Source organism: Macaca mulatta, chromosome 13 (assembly GCF_049350105.2).
Source record: "Macaca mulatta isolate MMU2019108-1 chromosome 13, T2T-MMU8v2.0, whole genome shotgun sequence".
Lineage (NCBI taxonomy): Eukaryota > Metazoa > Chordata > Mammalia > Primates > Cercopithecidae > Macaca > Macaca mulatta.
In genome coordinates this window covers 100662333-100681456 of record NC_133418.1, presented here as the reverse complement: position 1 = coordinate 100681456, position 19124 = coordinate 100662333, and the positions used below count along the sequence as shown (strand labels likewise).

Below are 19124 nucleotides of genomic sequence, written 5' to 3'. Positions count from 1 at the left end.
CGGGCGCGGTGGCTCAAGCCTGTAATCCCAGCACTTTGGGAGGCCGAGATGGGCGGATCACGAGGTCAGGAGATCGAGACCATCCTGGCTAACACGGTGAAACCCCGTCTCTACTAAGAAATACAAAAAATAGCCGGGCGAGGTGGCAGCGCCTGTAGTCCCAGCTACTCGGGAGGCTGAGGCTGGAGAATGGCGTGAACCCGGGAGGCGGAGCTTGCAGTGAGCTGAGATCCGGCCACTGCACTCCAGCCTGGGCTACAGAGCGAGACTCCGTCTCAAAAAAATAAATAAATAAATAAATAAATAAATAAATAAATAGGTGTACAGCATTTTATTACAGGATGTACCAGAAATTAAGCTATCTCCCATTGGTGGACATTAAGACGGTTCCCAATTTTTTGCTTAACAAACCATACTACTTTGAACATCCTCATAGATACACTGAGTATTTAGGTAGGACAATACTTCTAGAAGTAGAATTAATGGGTATCAAGTTGCTTTCCAAAATTATTAATAGTACCATTTTATATTCCCACTGGTATGTAAACATACTTGTTTCTGTATAATCTTGCCAATATTTGATATAAACAATTATTTTATATATTGCCAACCTGAGAGGCAAATTTTTTCTAAATTTTCATTTCTCTGATCATTAGGGAATTCAGCATCTTTCATATATCTATCATGTACATTTCTCCTATGAATTGCCTATTCATTTATTTTGTCCATTTTCTATAGCATGCTGCTCAATGGAAATACAACACAAACTACATAATGTAATTTTAAATGTTCTAGTAGCCACATGTTATAAAGTAAAATTAGGCCAGGCGCAGTGGCTTATGCCTTTCCCAGCACTTTGGGACACTGAGGCAGGTGGATCATCTGAGGTCAGGAGTTTGAGACCCCCCTGTCCAACATGGTAAAACTCCGTCTCTACTAAAAATATAAAAATTAGCTGGGTGTAGTGGCGGGCACCTGTAATCTCAGTTATGCAGGAAGCTGAGGCAAGAGAATCACTTGAACCTAAGAGGCAGAGGTTGCAGTGAGCCTAGACTGCACCAGTGCACTCCAGTTTGGGTAACAGAGTGAGACTCCGTTTCAAAAAAATACATAAAAAGTAAAAATAAACAGGTAAAATCTGTGTTAATATATTTTAATTAGTTCGTATCTAAATATTATCATCTCAACATATGATCAGTATAAAAATTCTTAAGGCATTTTACATTTTTGTACTAAGCCTTCAAACTCCAGCTTTTACACTTATTATACACTTGGAGTACTTCTCAATATAGAACTAGCCACATTTCATGTGCTGATTAACCGCATGTTGCTAGAGGCTACTGTATGGGATAATGTGGGTCTATAGGATCTTTATATGTCAGAGCTCAGATTTCCCCCATTTCAGCCTTTTTTTCCCCTATATTTTTATTTTTACTGTACAAATAATTTAAAAGCAAAGGCTTCAAATAATGTAAAATTATGAAGAACAAAACATGACAGTCTTCTTTATTACCTCACAGTACCATCTCCAAGATAACCGTATCAGCCATTGAAGTACATTCTCACAGCCTACTTTTACATATTATATAAATGCATATATATCCATATGTATTTTACATTGTCTTAACCTTCTTCTAAGATAATACCCATCAGAAATACCATATTCAACTCTACATAATATTCAACAGGATGGATAGATCAAAATTTATTTTTTAATAGACACATAATACATTTATATCTCATTGTAAAAACTTAAAACATACAAATAAAGTCAATTTCTTTTGACCACCCTTCCCCATAAGTCTCTTAAATTACCCAATGTTGTTAACAACATGACCTGTATCCATGGATCTTTTTCTATGTATTACAATAATAGATATTATATTAATAGTAAGCTTTTACCTGTAACATATGCTACAAATGCTTTTAATCTAGCTTGTTTGTCTTTTAATTTTAGGGCATCTTTCATTATACCAATTTAAATTTATCTTTCCTTTATGACTTGCCATACAAAGTCATAAAGTGAGTGTCTTGTCATACGAAGAAAGGCCTGTCTCATACCAAGTCTTATACCAGAAAATTGTCCTATATTTTATTCTAGTACCTCTATGATTTAGGGGTTTTATGTACATATCTGATCTACGTGGATTTTATTTTGGAGTGAAGAAATGGATATGAGTCCAAATTGTTTGCACTACCCTTCTACCACCACCACTTGCAATGTCTAGCAGCGTCTACCCTTCTTATCTCTATGACCCCTAAGACTATATCCCAGCCCATAAAGATGGAAAGGCAAAAGGCTACGTAGAGTATAGCACAGAAAGGAGGGTGGGGATTAACTGCAGAGAGGAAAAACTTGACAAACACTACTTCAGCCAGGTGGTCAAGGTCAACATCAACGTCATAAACCATGCAGACAGTATGTGCTCTTGATAAGATGAAAGTATCATTTTGCCTTTGTGATCTTTCTCCTAAGAATTCATTAACGTGGTCCAAGCATGACAAATCATCAAATTCCAATATACCCACAATATATTTATATATCTTCTATAATATCTGTCCAGTAATCTCTCAAAACTGTCAAAGTCATCAAAAACAAGGAAAGTCTAAGGAACAGTCACAACCAAGAGGAGTCTAAGGAGTCATGACAGCTAAATGGATTGTGGTAACCCGGAACAGAACAAGGACATTAAGTAAAAACTAAGGAAACTGAAATACTGCATAGACTTCAGTTAATAATACAATCAATATTGGTTCATTATTTCTAACAAACATACCATGCTAAGATATTAATAATAGGGGAAACCATGCGTGGGATGCATGAAGGGATATATATGGGAACTTTGTTCTATTTGCTCCATTTTTCTCTAAATTTAAAACTGTTTAAAAAACAATTAAGCCTATCAATTTTTTTTTTTTTTTTTTTTTTTTTTTTGAGATGAGTCTCACTCTGTCGCCCAGGCTGGAGTGCAGTGGCCGGATCTCAGCTCACTGCAAGCTCCGCCTCCCGGGTTTACGCCATTCTCCTGTCTCAGCCTCCCGAGTAGCTGGGACTACAGGCGCCCGCCACCACACCCGGCTAGTTTCTTGCATTTTTTTAGTAGAGACGGGGTTTCACCATGTTAGCCAGGATGGTCTCGATCTCCTGACCTCGTGATCCGCCCGTCTCGGCCTCCCAAAGTGCTGGGATTACAGGCTTGAGCCACCGTGCCCAGCCCTATCAATTTTATAAAAAGCAAATACCTCAGAAGTATAAGAGTATAGGTAAACATGTGCCTCTAATTTTGACCACATTCATTAAAAACAAAATACCCACTGGATCCATATAGAAATTTATCTGTTTTTTTTTTTTTTTGAGACAGAGTCTGGCTCTGTCACCTAGGCTGGAATGCAGTGGCACAATCTTGGCTCACTGCAACCTCCACCTCCTGGTTTCAAGTGATTCGCCGCCTCAGCCTCCCGAGTAGCTGCTACTACAGGCACCCGCTGCCACGCCCGGCTAATTTTTTTTGTATTAGTAGAGATGAGGTTTCACCATATTGGCCAGGCTGGTCTTGAACTCCTGACCTTGTGATCTGCCCACCTTGGCCTCCCAAAGTGCTGGGATTACAGGCATGAGCCACCGCAACCTGCAGAAATTTATCTTAAGAAAAAAATCTAAAGAAGGAAAATAGATTGCAAGGATGCACAGTACAGTTTTACCAATATTAGAAAAAATACAAATGAGCTAATTTATCCAAAAATAGAGAAAGAAGCAAAAAATTAAAGTTATATTCACTCGGAATATTATTTACCTATTACAAATGATAATTTCAAGGCTATAGGAGATAGGAAATGTTTATCATATAACGCAAATTTTTTTTAAAAAAAATACAAATTGTAAGCCAGGCGCTATGACTCACACCTGTAATCCCAGTACTTTGGGAGGCCGAAGCAGGTGGATCACCTGAGGTCGGGAGTTTGAGACCAGCCTGACCAACATGGAGAAACCCCATTCCTACCAAAAATACAAAATTAGCCGAGCGTGGTGGTGCATGCCTGTAATCCCAGCTACTCGGTAGGCTGAGGCAGGAAAATCGCTTGAACCCGGGAATTGCAGGTTGAGGTGAGCCAAGATCGCGCCATTGCACTCCACCCCAGGTAATAAGAGCGAAACTCCATCTCAAAAAAAAAAAAAAATTGTAGAATATGAATGCAAATTTGGGTATTCCTTTTTTTTTTTTTTTTTAAATCTTACATGAACCACATATACCAAAATGTTAAGTGATTAAAAACAGACAAGGCTAAACACGGAGGCTAATGCTTGTAATCCTAGCGCTTTTGGGAGGCCAACACAGGAGGATCATTTGAGGCCAGGAGTTCAAGACCAGCCTAGGAACGTAGTGAGACCCCATCTCTACCAAAAATTTTAAAATTAGCTGGGTGTGGTGGGTGGTGTGCATCTACAGTCCTAACTACTCAGGAGACTGAGGTGGGAGGATCACCCAAGAGTTCGAGATTACAGTGAGCTATGAACATGAGACTGAACTCCAGCTGGACAACAGTGAGACCCTGTATCTATAAAAATAAATAAAAAGTAAAAGTAAAAAACAAATACTAAGATCTTAGTAAAGATCTTACTCTTCAGTAAAGAGAAGTCTATGGTAAACTTACAACCAGTTTTTCAAACACTATGTTTTGTTTTTTTTTCTTTTTTGCAACAGAGTTTCACTCTATTGCCCAGGTTGGAGTGCAGTGGCGCAATATTGGCTCACTGCAACCTCCGCCTCCTGGGTTCAAGTGATTATTCTGCCGCAGCCTCCCAAGTAGGTGGGAGGTGCCCACCACCACGCCTGACTAATTTTTTGTACTTTTAGTAGAGACATTTAAGTAGAGACAAGGTTTCACCATGTTGGCCAGGCTGGTCTCGAACTCCCGACCTCAAGTGACCCGCCCGCCTCAGCCTCCCAAAGTGCTAGGATTACAGGCATGAGCCACAGCACCCAGCAGCCCTTGTCTATTTTTCAGTCTATTATAAATGATAATAAATAACAAGTCTCTTTTACTAAAAGCATTTAACTGAAATTACCATTTCATCTCAAATCCAGTCATGCTACATCTTGTGCTAAAAACTACAGAGCAAAAGTACACTACAACAAACACACCCTACTGCAGGGGCAGAAAGAGCCTGGCAACAAAGAGCCGATGCCACACCCCATAAGGGCTTGCATGTGAATAACTTTTTTCTGTGATTGGCAGTTTCAGATCTCAACCAAAAGGCTAACAGAACAAAAGAGTAAAGAAATTCCAAGTAGCAGCTAATGGGCAGAAAAGCATTTGTCCATTTTCCTATGCTATCAAGCCAATTAAATTTTTTTTTAATTACCAATATACTTCAATTACTACAAATAAAGCATACTATCGCTGCGCAAAAATAGCGCTTTTGAATATAACATCAAAAGAAACATCCAAGAAAGCAAACATAAAATAATAATAAATGTGGGCCGGTTGCAGTGGCTCACACCTGTAATCCCAGCACTCTTGGAGGCCAAGGCAGGACGACAGCTTGAGCTCAGGAGTTTGAGACCAGTCTGAGCAACATAGTGAGACTCTGTCCCTACAACAACAATCATCATCATCATCATCATCATCATCATCATCAACATCATCATCAACATGCAATGAGGATTTGTTTAAAGCAAACTCCAAAATCTAACAGGGAAAAAAATTACCAAGAAAAAATAAAATAGAGATATTGTAACACAGAATTTGTTACACTAAAACCAAGAGCATACCCAGAAAACATCCTTCACTCACACCACCACCTAACCAAAGCAAGGTCTCACTTCCCCCAAAGATTTCAAACCACAAATTTACAAATTCTTTTCATCAACCTGAATTCTTTAATTTGGATGGTCATGGACTTTTTTTTTTTTAATCTGATAAAACCTATGGTTGTTCTCCCTGGAAAAACACAAATGTACAAAGTCTGGCACATCATTCCGAAGGTTTCACACCTCCAAAGCCAACTGTAGACTTTCAGACAATTCATGTATTCCATAGCTTAAATGTTTAATAACATACATAAACCCTCATTCTTAAAAAAAGATAATAAGTGGGAAAGACCCTTCCAATTATGTAATCCACTCATTCCCAAACTATTTTTTTAAAGGAATAAAAGAATGGCTACTCCATACGCAGAGCAGCAGCCTCACTCCCAAACTATTCTAACCATCACCCACCTAAGTAGGACAAGAGATCTAACCTTCCTACCTCCTCCCATTTTCTAGTACACAAATAACTCCCTAATGAAGAATTGTAGCAATGTAACAAGCACACAAGAGCAAAACGGTCCACAAAAATTTAAATGTAACATTAATTCTACAATTATATTCATCCAAAAATAACAGCAATTGGAACCACAGCCAATTTGAGACAACACCACTGATGCAGTGAAAATAATATCTTCTGAGTGTGGGCATGTATAGGATTAATTTTCTAGTGCTGCCAAAGCATGGTATAGCTGGCAGATTTCTTATAAGAAAACTAAACTAGAGCCCTCAGTAAGTTCTAGAAGCCGGCTAATTTTAGTTTGTGAATACTAAACTTCAGTAATCCTTAGTAACTCAGATTATTGGTAGGCAGCCTATTCTAATACATAAATATCAGAGGTTATGGGAATGGAATAACAACAACCCCTGAGAAATGAGGGACAACTTGTTTTTCTGGTTCATTATCCATTAGGAAAAGCTTCTGATCTAGTGTGTGTCTTGGACAATACTGAGCAAGCACGAATCTAAGCCAATAATTTTCAACAATTTTTCCACTGTGATTCTGAGTAATGGCTTACCAACAGCATAAAATGAACCTCCTAAACTGGAACCCACATACCTCACTAGAGGGGAATATAAAATAGATCAACTGCTTCGGAAAACAATTCAGAATTTCCTCAAAATGTTAAACATAGGTTACCATGTAAGTCAGCAATTCCACCCCTAAGTATGAGCCCAAAATAAATAAAAATGTGTCTCAAAACCTGTACACAAATGCTCACAGCAGCATTATTCATAATAGCCAAAAAGTGGAAACAACCAAGTGGAAGCAAATGTCCATCAAATACAGATGAATGAATAAACAAAATGTGGTATATCCATATCATCCATAAATTATTTGGCCATAAAAAGGAATGAAGTATTGATCCATGCGATAACATTGATGAATCTTGAAAACACTATGGTAAGTAAAAGAAGTGAGTCGCAAAAGACCATATATTGTATAATTCCATTTATTTATTTATTTTTTTATTTTATTTTATTTTTTTTTTTTTTGAGACGGAGTCTTGCTCTGTCGCCCAAGCTGGAGTGCAGTGGCGCGATCCTGGCTCACTGCAAGCTCCGCCTCCTGGGTTCACGCCATTCTCCTGCCCCAGCCTCCCGAGTAGCTGGGACTACAGGCGCCCGCCACTGCGCCCGGCTCATTTTTTTTTTTGTATTTTTAGTAGAGACGGGGTTTCACCGTGGTCTCGATCTCCTGACCTTGTGATCCGCCCGCCTCGGCCTCCCAAAGTGCTGGGATTACAGGCGTGAGCCACCGCGCCCGGCCGTATAATTCCATTTATATGAAATGTCTAAGATAAGCAATTTCATAGACACAGAAAGTAGACTAGTGGCTACCTAGAGCTAGGGGTGTTGGAGATGGAAAGTGACTGCCATTGGATATAGGAGGTTCTTTTAAGAACGATGAAAATGTTCTAAAATTAGATAGTGATACTGGTTGTGCAAGTCTGTGAATATACTAAAAAACACTGAACTATGAACTTTAAAAGGGTGAATTTTGTAATATATATCTTAATAAAGCTGTTTTTTATCTATTCAAATAACACACAAGGTGTTTTAGGCTCTACCTTCTGCCTACCTTTCCAGGTATTTCAACCTTCCCACCTCCACCTCCATTTGATCTTATTCCCATGCCCCCTCTCTTTGCACCTGTGGAACCACCTACCTTCTGAGCGACACTTCCACTAATGCTAGCTTCCTTTGCCACAGTCCCATTTCGTCTCATATTATCTCATTAAACTACATACCAGCTAGTATTGTTATTTTTATTTTCATGCCTGCCCCACTTCTATTAGACTGTGAGCTCCTGAATGGCTCTTTAACTTCAAATACCTAGTGCCCAGCAGTCAGCCACGTGGTAGGCACTAAAATATTCTTTAATAAGCACAGGTTAGCATCCTTTCAACTGCACAGAAGACAAACCGAGGAACTTGAGTTTGAATCCCAGTGCAAGTACTTCCTAGCTCTGTGGACTTCCACATGACATAGGTTCAATTTCCTAACCAAGTAATGTGGATACAGTAGACCCCCTCATCTGTAGTTTCACTTTCTGAAGTTTCAGGTACCTGTGGTTGACCACGGTCTGAAAATATAAAGTGGATAATTCCAGAAATAAACACTTCATAAATTTTTAATTGTGCACCATCCTGAGTAGCATGGTAAAATCTTGCATTGCCCTCCTCTGTCCCAACCAGGACGAAAATCATCCCTTTGTTCAGGGTGTATCCACTGTGTCTATGCTGCCTGCCCGTTAGTCACTTAGCAGCTGTCTCAGTTATCAGATTGACTGTCACAGTATCACAGTGCTTGTGTTCAAGTAACCCTTATTTGATTAATAATGACCCCAAAGTGCAAGAGTAGTGAGGCTGGCAATTCAGATATGCCAAGGAGAAGTGACTTCCTTTAAGTGAAACGGTGAAAGTCTTCAACTTAATACGGAAAGGAAAAAATTGTATGCTGAGGTTGCTAAGATCTACAGTAAGAACAAGTCTTATATCTGTCAAATTGTTAACAGTATATTGTTATAATTGTTCAATTTATTATTAATCTCTTACTGTGCCTAATTTATAAATTAAACTTTATCATAGGTACATATATACAGGAAAAGACATAGTGTATATTGGTTTCTGTACTATCCATGGTTTCAGGCATTCACTAGGGGTTTTGGAATGTATTCCTTGCCAATAAGCAAGTACTACTGTAATTGTACCTAAATGCCAGGTTATTTTAAGGCCTAGATATCACGTCTGGAAAACATCTGGCACATAGAAGGTGTCCATAAATAATGATTACAACAATCATTTCAACATTATTTTAATTACAATCACTAATCAACTTGTTTTACTGAAACAAATTAGAGTTGTACCAATTATTAATAAAGGGATTTGTTTTTCTCACTGTAATCAATATTTGAGAAAAAAGTTATCATTTCTATCTAGAGGCTTAGGGTCCCAAATATACAAAGCATTAAGACCTAAAAGCCTCAAAGAAGATAACTTCTCTACACAAACTTAGTTCTTAATTCTAGTTCTGCAATTTAACAACCTCCGTATAGATTTTTATGCACAAATTATAAGCTCAGATTTTTATAAATGTTGAGTTTAGCCTTCAAAAGATCAACCAATAAGCCAGGAGACATAAAAGAACAGGAATAGTAAACTAATACTGAAGTGGTTAGTACTCAAATTCTATTGAAGACTTAAATCAAAACTAATTTTTGAAGAACAGTCAACAACTCTGAACAAGACAACTCACCCACACAAAGGGGGATAAAAATACCTAAGAATAGCTTGTGACTCAGCCTGCATTTCTATAAGGGGTGCAAGGGGACCTGACTACTTAGCCTATTGTCATCTGTCTCGTATCAAGACTAAATATTACAGCAAAACTATTTACGTGGCATGAATAAAAAGTACAGAGGGCAAGAAATTCAGATAGATGCTTCACTTTCAAGTAAAATATCGCCTCTTTGAAACAAAGACAACTTTTAAGTTTTGAAGCCATACAAGAAAACAAAAGAAAGAATAAACAGATTCTGTATCATCTATATAATATTTAAAATTTCCTTGAAAACAAACTTAAAAGGTAAACAAATGGGGAAAAATCACAACACATGATAAGCAGTTAATATTTTAATGTACATAGGGCTATTAAAATAGATAATGAAAACACTAAAACCTCAAATAATCTACGAAAGAAGAAACAGAAGAAATAAAAGTAGTTAATAAATGTTAACATCATTAATAATTAGGAAAACGAGGCTAGGCACAGTGGCTCATCCTGTAATCCCAGCACTTTGGGAGGCTGAGCAGGGGCAAATCGTCTGAACTCAAGAGATCGAGGCCAGTCTGGGAAACATGGTGTAAACCTGCCTTCAGGAGTTCCAGGCCAACCTGGGAAACATAGTGTAAACCTGCCTCAATAAAAACTACAAAAAAATTAGTTGGTCCCAGCAGGAGGCTGAGGTGGCAGGATGGCTGGAGGCCAAGAGAAGGAGGTTGCAGTGAGCTGAGATCCCGCCACTGCACTCCAGCCTGGGCAACAGAGCCAGACCCTGTCTCAAAAACAAAACAAAACAAAACAAAACAAAACAAAACATTGGCCAATATCTAGGGCTAGCAAAGGTGAATGAAACTGGGTGCTTGCAGGCATAGCCCATGGGAGTACATATTGGTATAACTCTTCGGAAGGCACTCTGAAAACATGTATCAAGAGTCCTATCGGCCGGGCGCGGTGGCCCAAGCCTGTAATCCCAGCACTTTGGGAGGCCGAGGCGGGTGGATCACGAGGTCAGGAGATCAAGACTATCCTGGCTAACATGGTGAAACCCCGTCTCTACTAAAAATACAAAAAACTAGCCGGGCGTGGTCCGGGCGTGGTGGCGGGCACCTGTAGTCCCAGCTACTCGGGAGGCTGAGGCAGGAGAATGGCGTAAACCCGGGAGGCGGAGCTTGCAATGAGCCAATGTTGTGCCACTGCACTCCAGTCTGGGAGACACAGCAAGACTCCGTCTCAAAAAAAAAAAAAAAGAGTCCTATCAATATTCATATCCTGTAAAGCAATAATTTCATTTCTGGGAATCTGTCATAAGGAAATAACAGTAAATGTGGGAAATGCTTTAATTACAAAGATATGGCAGCATTAGTAATTACTGAAAAAAACTAAAAATGCATGTTCAAAAATAAAAGAATATACTAAGCCAAAGTATCACGCTTCCACTTAAAATCAAATTCATATGATACGTGAATTATATCTCAATAAAGCTACTTTGTGATCAAGTTCAGTTAGACCACATAATAACATGGAAACTGCTTATGTTCTTACAATTTAAAACTTACATTTTGATATAAATGTGCATATTTATCATTATGAAAAATTAAAACAGCAGCCATCCATCATCAATATTTACTAAGTGCCAAGCCCTACACTACAAGTCATTACAAGTTATCATGGTTACCTCGTTATCACTGATACCATCACCAGGCCCATCCTGGAAGGGTCTCAGGCCCAGGGCCATCACCAACTGTGGGGCTGGCCCAAGATAAATTACACTTTAAAGAAGGCCTCACTAAACATTTTCATAGGCTCCTTGGGAATGTTAAAAACAAATCTGGAAATTGAGCCCAGTGGGATTGTGGGTCTGTTCTACCCTACTTTCCAGCCCTCTTATATAGATTATTCCGATGGTAAGATTAAAAATTAAGGGCAAAAAGGCTAATTTCCTTTCCAGTCACGGGGTAAAACAAAGACCAAAATAAGAACTATGTTAGGTCAGTTTGAAATTTCTCAATGAACCAAGTTAAAATAACAGGCAACATTAGGCACTTACACTAAGCAGAAGTCACTGTGCTAATAAGCACTTTAGATTACATATAACACCACCAGGAGCTAGGTAATGTTTCCCTATTTCACACATGAGTAAACAGAAACTGAAGAGAATTAAAGTTACTTGCCCAAGATTATACAGTTATTTGGTGTCAGAGCTGGGAGCAGGAGGTCTAACTTCAGAGGCTGTACTCTTATCTTCTATAGTTATGATGAAAATAAATGAAATTTTTATTAAAATCACATATACTTTATCTAAAAGGAATATACATTTGTGAAGAAAATGATCTAAAGAATATGAAACAGTTAACTAAAACGAGTGTTTACCTTCTGGTAATAGTCCCCTATTCCACTAAATGTCTACCATAATCCATGCTGAATAGCTCCACAAGTAAACAAATCATTTAATGTCCTGATGTATCTATGAAATTATATTTTAAATGAACCTCCTGAAATAACACTATACATTCTGCAAATGAAATATGCTGCCCTCTTGGAGCTGTGAAAATACATATTTCTTGTAACTGTCCTAATTCTGTTCAGCTTCCTCCCTTCCTCTCCCACTTCCTCTTTGCTCTCAGATCCTTTAAGACCAGTTCAGTTTCTCCTCCTCAAGAATACCTATATTCACACTTTACCCAAGAGAACTCTAACATTAGTGTCTGCGCTCTACAGCGGTAGGATGTTACAAAATCCAAAAAACGAACTCAAGTAAAAAATACAGTATTTCTGATGTACCTTCAACTTTAGATCTATCCACTTACAGAATTAACTATAAACATCCTTATTTTTCTACTTCACACTTGGAATTCTGCCTTTAAAATCAGCACACAGGCCAGGCGCGGTGGCTCAAGCCTGTAATCCCAGCACTTTGGGAGGCCGAGACGGGCAGATCACGAGGTCAGGAGATCGAGACCATCCTGGCTAACACGGTAAAATCCCGTCTCTACTGAAAAATACAAAAAACTAGCCAGGCGTGCTGGCGGGCGCCTGTAGTCCCAGCAACTTGGGAGGCTGAGGCAGGAGAATGGTGTAAATCCTGGAGGCGGAGCTTGCAGTGAGCTGAGATCCGGCCACTGCACTCCAGCCTGGGTGACAGAGCGAGACTCTGTCTCAAAAAAAAAAAAAAAAAAAAAAAAATCAGCACACAGTAACCAAAACAGCATGGCACTGGTACTAAAGCAGACATATAGGCCAATGGAGCAGAACAGAGACCTCAGGAATACCACAACACATCTACAACCATCTGATCTTCGACAAACAAGACAAAAACAAGCAATGGGGAAAGGATCTCCTATTCTATAAATGCTGTTGGGAAAACTGGCTAGCCATATGCAGAAAACTGAAACTGGACCGTTTCCTTACACCTTATACAAAAATTAACCTGAGATGAATTAAAGACTTAAATGTAAAACCCAAAACCATAAAATCCTAGAAGAAAACCTAGGCAATACCATTCAAGACACAGGCACGGGCAAAGACTTCATGACAAAAATGCCAAAAGCAATTGCAACAAAAGCCAAAATTGACAAATAGGATCTAATTAAACTAAAGAGCTTCAGCACAGCAAAAGAAACTATCATCAAGCCAGCGCGGTGGCTCACGCCTATAATCCCAGCACTACAGGAGCCTGAGGTGGGAGGATCACCTGAGGTCAGGAATTCCAGACCAGCCTGGCCTGCATGGTGAAACTCTGTCTCTACTAAAAAAAAAAAAACAAATACAAAAAGGCCAGGCATGGTGACTCACGCCTGTAATCCCAGCACTTTGGGAGGCCAAGGCAGGCGGATCACCTGAGGTCAGGAGTTTGAGACCAGCCTGGACATGATGAAACCCCGTTTTTGCTAAAAATACAAAAATTAGCCGGGCATGGTGGCAGGTGCCTGTAATCCCAGCTACTCGGGAAGCTGAGCCAGGAGAATCACTTGAACCTGGGAGGCGGAGGTTGCAGTGAGCTGAGATCGCGCAACATTGCACTCCAGCCTGAGGGACAACAGCAAGACTTCGTCTCAAAAAAAAAAAAAAAAAAAGTTCGGCGTGGTGGCACATGCCTATAATCCCAGCTACTCGGGAGGCTGAGGCAAGAGAATTGTTTGTACCTGGTAGGCAGAGATTGTGGTGAGCCAAGAATGCACCACAGCACTCCAGCCTGGGAGACAGAGCAAGACTCTGTCTCAAAAAAAAAAAAAAAAGAATATCACCAGAGTGAACAGGCAACCTACAGAATGGGAGAAAATTTTTGCAATCTACCCATCTGACAAAGGTCTAATATCCAGAATTTACAAGAAACTTAAACAAATCTACAAGAAAAAAAAACAACCCCATCAAAAAGTGGGCAAAGGATATGAATAGACACTTCTCAAAAGAAGACATTTTCGAGGCCAACAAACATGAAAAAAAGCTCAACATCACTGATCATCAAAGAAATGCAAATTAAAACCACAATGATGGCTGGGCATGGTGCAGTGGCTCAAGCCTGTAATCCTAGCACTTTGGGAGGCCAAGGCGGGTGGCTCACCTGAGGTTAGGGGTTTGAGACCAGCCTGGCCAACATGGTGAAACCCTGTCTCTACTAAGAAGACAAAAAATGGCAGGGCGTGGTGGCGGGCGTCTGTAATCCCAGTTACTTGGGAGGCTGAGGCAGAAGAATCGCTTGAGCCCAGGAAGCGGAGGTTGCAGTGAGCCGGGATCGTGCCATTGCACTTCAGACTGGGCAACAAAAGTGAGACTCCGTCTCAAAAAAAAGAAAAAAAACACACACACACACAATGAGATACCATTTCATGTCAGTCAGAATGGTGATTATTAAAAAGCCAGGAAACAATAGATGCTAGTGAGGCTGTGGTGAAATGGAACGCTTTTACGCTGTTGCTGGGAATGTAAATTGCTTCAACCACAGTGGAAAATAGTATGGCGATTCCTCAAGGACCTAGAACCAGAAATACCATTCGACCCAGCAATCTCATTAATGGGTATATACCCAAAGGAATATAAATCATTCTACTATAAAGACACATGCATATGTATGTTTATTGCAGCACTATTTACAATAGCAAAGACACCGAACCAACCCAAATGCCCATCAATGATAGATTGGATAAAGAAAATGTGATACTACGCACCATGGAATACTATGGAGCCATAAAAAGGAATGAGATCATGTCCTTTGCAGAGACATGGATGAAACTGGAAGCCATCATCCTCAGCAAACTAACACAGGAACAGAAAACCAAACACCGCATGTTCTCACTCATAAGTGGGAGTTGAACACTGAGAACACATGGACACAGAGAGGGGCACAACACACACCAAGATCTGTTGTGGGGGGGGGGAAATGAGGGGACTTAGAGGGCGGGTCAATAGGTGCAGCAAACCACCATGGCACATGTATACCTATGCAACAAACCTGCACGTTCTGCACGTGTATCCTATTTTTTGTTTTTTTTTAAGAAGTAATTTTTTTTAAGAATTAATTTTTTTAATTTAAAAAAAAATCGGCGCACAGGAAAGTCTGCCTTTCTTCAAAAATAGTTTTCTACAAATTTTTTTCCATAAATAAGGTACTAAAAAAACTTGAATCCAAAAAATGAAAAAGAAAATGCATGTTAGATGGTAATAAATATATCACATTTTTGGTAATGTAATTTGTTTATTCTGAATCATTTCTGCAACTTAATATATTTTACAAGTAAATATAATATGTAAAAATGCTACCTAATGGACTAATAGGTACTTTCACTCAACACATTTTTTTTTTTTTACTGAACGTCCATATAACTCTTTTTTTTTTTTTTTTTTTTTTTTTGAGACGGAGTCTCACTCTTGCTCAGGCTGGAGTGCAGTGGCACGACCTCAGCTCACCGCAACCTCCGCCTCCCAGGTTCAACAATTCTCCTGCCTCAGCCTCTTAAGTGGCTGGGACTACAGGTGCGCGCCATCACGCCTGGCTAATTTTTTGTATCTTTTAGTAGAGACAGGGTTTCGCCATATTGGCCGGTCTCAAACTCCTGACCTTGTGATCTGCCCGCCTCAACCTCCCAAAGTGCTGGGATTACAGGCGTGAGCCACCGTGCCCGACCTATATAACTCTTTTTTAAATTTATGAACCAAGATGACGATACCAGATAAGGCACAGGTGCTGAAGTTAAAAGGATCTTGGTTTGAAACCTGGCTATTGTACTTACTAGCTCAGAGACCTAAAGTAGTCAAACTTCAGGTTAACATTTCACTTATCTTTTTGATGGGAGGATAATAATTACTCCTAGGGCCTTAGTAAGCTTTAAATGATTATGTAAAACACTTAGCATAGAGTCTAACATGCAGTTACGTGCTCGATAAATGACAACCATGGTAAACGTATTTTATACTGAACAAAGCATAGTTGAAGGAGACAGCCAATATGTGATCCTTTTGTCTTACTAAAGATGGAAATTTGTGAAACTCTACATTAAAACTAAAAATCCTAAGGTTACATACGAAATTTCCCACTCTTTAAAAAAGATACACTAACTACATAAGGTTAGATGATTTTTTAAAATAAGAAAGAAAAAAAAAAAAGCTTCTTGAAAGCTGCTGAGTTTGGGTGACGGGTACGTGCTATTTTTGTGAAAATACAAATTTTTTAACACTATTAATCCAATCCCCAGAACATGCCTAATACACCTCCTCATATTCAGGAGAGAGCAAGATTTTAGCCTTGAGAGGTATTGAAAAATGGTACCTTCCTGCTTAATAATTCTGTACAGGTCAAGTTTTCTCGGACGAGTTTACCTTTCATTATAAAGGTGGGCACAGGGAATAGTTATCAATACATGGAAGGGAGAAAAAATGCAAGCTTTTCAACTGCTTATTAATACTACATCAAAATAGCTGCAATGAACATTTTTTCCACGTTTTCAAAAACATCAAATACATCCACTTTATTTACTTTTGTAATTACAAGAGGCTGACAGGCACGGACCAAAAAAAAGCTCAAGGTAAACACATCAGAGTTGTCAATATCTTTAAATTTTGAAGGAAGTCATTACTAATTCGTGTAAATGTTTTATGCGATGTTTCTAGGTAGCTTTTAGGTTTTACCACTGATTAACAACATAGCACACCAGCACAGGGAGAGAGGCAATTTTTCGAAATGCTTAAGAAGCTTTAACCTACAAGAGCTTATGCTACCTAAACTGAGCTAACAACGTAAAATTTCAAGTCACACCTTGCCTATTCCTGAGTAAGCAAGCAAACACTGTGAAACAAACTAGAAGCACAGAGCAAAGCAAGTCATTTCTGTGCTAACCTTAATTCCTATCATAACGGGGTTGGCTTCATCAAAACATATTCCTATTTCGGTATTAACACAAGTTTCAAATAAAGCACACTTGCCATTGGTAATTCTGGAGCGACAAAGCGCATAATTAATAAATCCAAATGGAGCATCTTTCTACAGGATGCAAAGCCATCTGCAGTTTCAGCCTCGGTTTACCCACTCACTATGCACATGCAGACGTCTTTTTAAAAAAATAAATAAATAAATAAACTTTATCTGGCCTGAGAGATTACATCTCTCGGTGCTTCCTGTATATTCTGGAAGTCAATAACGCTGAAGGTAAATTTAACATTTCCAACTCCGGAGGAACGCGAGCGGTGGACGCCAAGCATCCGCCCACTGTCCTCTCGTGACTCGGGCTACTTTGACGCACTGGGATGCGGCTCACCTGACATTCCGCACCAACCCTTGCCAGGAAGGAAAACCAACTCCGCGAAAATAAAATGGGTCCCGGAGGAGGCGTGCGGGTGCCCCCAGAGCTCTCTTCTGCTCGCACCCCGAAAGTGAGAGGGCCACGCCGCCCCCCGACCCTTGCCGGCGTCCGCCACCTGCCAGACGAGGCCGCGGTCGGGGACCCGGGCTCGGCCGCAAGGAAGGGGTAGCCCAGCCCAGGCCCCCTCGGCGTCCCCCCCGGCCGGGCGGCAGGGGAAGGAACCCGGGGCCGCAGGTTTCCGCCCGGCACGGCCGAGCCCGCCAGGGGCCTAGCTCGGGGGCCGCCCGTGCTCCCGAGGACCCGTCCCCGTCGTGCGGAGCGCGCAGCCGCCTCAGCCCGGCCGGGGGAGCCTCCCGGCAGCGGGCGCGGCGCCCGCACCTGCCCCGCGCCTTCCGGCAGCCCCGCTAGCGGCTTCACCCACCTGGCGCCCTCGCCGCGCCTCCCGCACGTCACAGCACGACTCCGCGCTCCTCAGCACCGGCAGTCTGGGCGCGGGCAGCCGCCGGGAGACCCTGCTCTGCCGCCGTCGCCGCCGCTGCAGCCGGCTTGGTCGTCAGGCCGCCGCCAGCGAACCTGTTGCGTAGCCTGTCACGGCCGCTCAGGGCTCCGCGGGCGCCGCCTCAGCCCCACAACAACATGGCGGCCGCGGCCTCCGCAGGAAGCCGGGGGGCGGGGAGGTAGGCGCCGGGCCGGGCAGCTGACGGCCCGCCCGCTGCCGGGCACCGACTCCCCACCCTCCGGAGCCCGAAACTGCCCGGGCGTGGCTCCTCACCCCCGGAGTTCCGGGGCACTGAACCCTGAAAGTCTGCTCCGAATCGGTCGGGTCCGAAGCGCTCCTCTCTGCCCTCGGGGAGGCCCCGAAGCCCCAGACCCGGCAGCCCTTCCTGGAGCTGCGGAGACCCACCTGGCTCCTCCTCTCCGAGGTGACATGTTGAGCTTGGGTGGTGCTTTTCCTGCCACGGCAGACCCCGGTGTTTTGGAAAGTCCCAAGCAGTGCCTGCCACATCCCTGTTGCACCCCGCCACGGGGCTCTCCCTGGAACCTTCTCACTCGCCGAAGTTTTCTTCACTGATGTGGGGGCACAAATTCTCTGGGAATTGGGGGGTGGAAGGTGGGAAGGAGGTCGATCCCACCCTTGCCCATGGGTCTGTTACAGGCCTCTTGAACCCTTCTCAGGGACCTGGAGGACTTAACCATACCCTCTATCATCCATTCACCATTCCTCGCCCTCCTCCATAACACACGCGGAGCGCCCACAAGGAGCATCCTCTACGCTAGTCACACAGTAGGAAGACTCTGTCCCCGTAGAGCCTAGCACGACGAAGCTAAACTTTCCTCCCCACCCCTCGCCAAGGGAAAGGCCAAGGTCAAACTCAGAATTTGTTTCTTTTCTCCCCTCCCGGTTCCTGGTCTCCTCACAAAAGACCAGGCTTCAACTCAAGTCGCCACCGTATCCCAAAGGCTTGCCCTTGACAAGAAGCTCCGTCAAGGGAAAGGCTTTCTTTTGATTTGTGTGAGGGAGGAGTTAGTGTATGAACGTAACCAAATGAACGTAACCAAATGTCGGCTGGGCCCAGTGGCTCACGCTTGTAATCCCGGCACTTTGGGAGACCGAGGCGGTTGGATCATCTGAGGTCAGGAGTTGGAGACCAGCCTGACCAACGTGGTGAAACTAAGATGCAAAATTTAGCCGGGCGTGGTGGCAGGCGCCTGCAGTCCCAGCTACTCGGGAGGC

The 19124-nt window shown here is 41.8% G+C and overlaps 1 protein-coding gene across 16 annotated transcripts in view; it reads right to left on the bottom strand.

Annotated features, from left to right (window-relative positions):
* ITSN2 (intersectin 2) overlaps nt 1-18868 on the bottom strand; it is a 158161-nt gene extending 139293 nt beyond the window's left edge. For 10 of the 16 annotated variants that reach the window (XM_077960061.1, XM_015111816.3, XM_015111820.3 and 7 more), the window contains exon 1: nt 17811-17932. The gene's annotated coding sequence lies outside the window, so the exon portion shown is untranslated. Of the gene's footprint in view, nt 1-17344; nt 17933-18293 lie in introns of those variants that run through there. The other 6 variants (XM_015111818.3, XM_077960060.1, XM_077960062.1 and 3 more) reach the window with 3 other exon arrangements.
* Between the last annotated feature and the right edge of the window lie 256 nt (nt 18869-19124).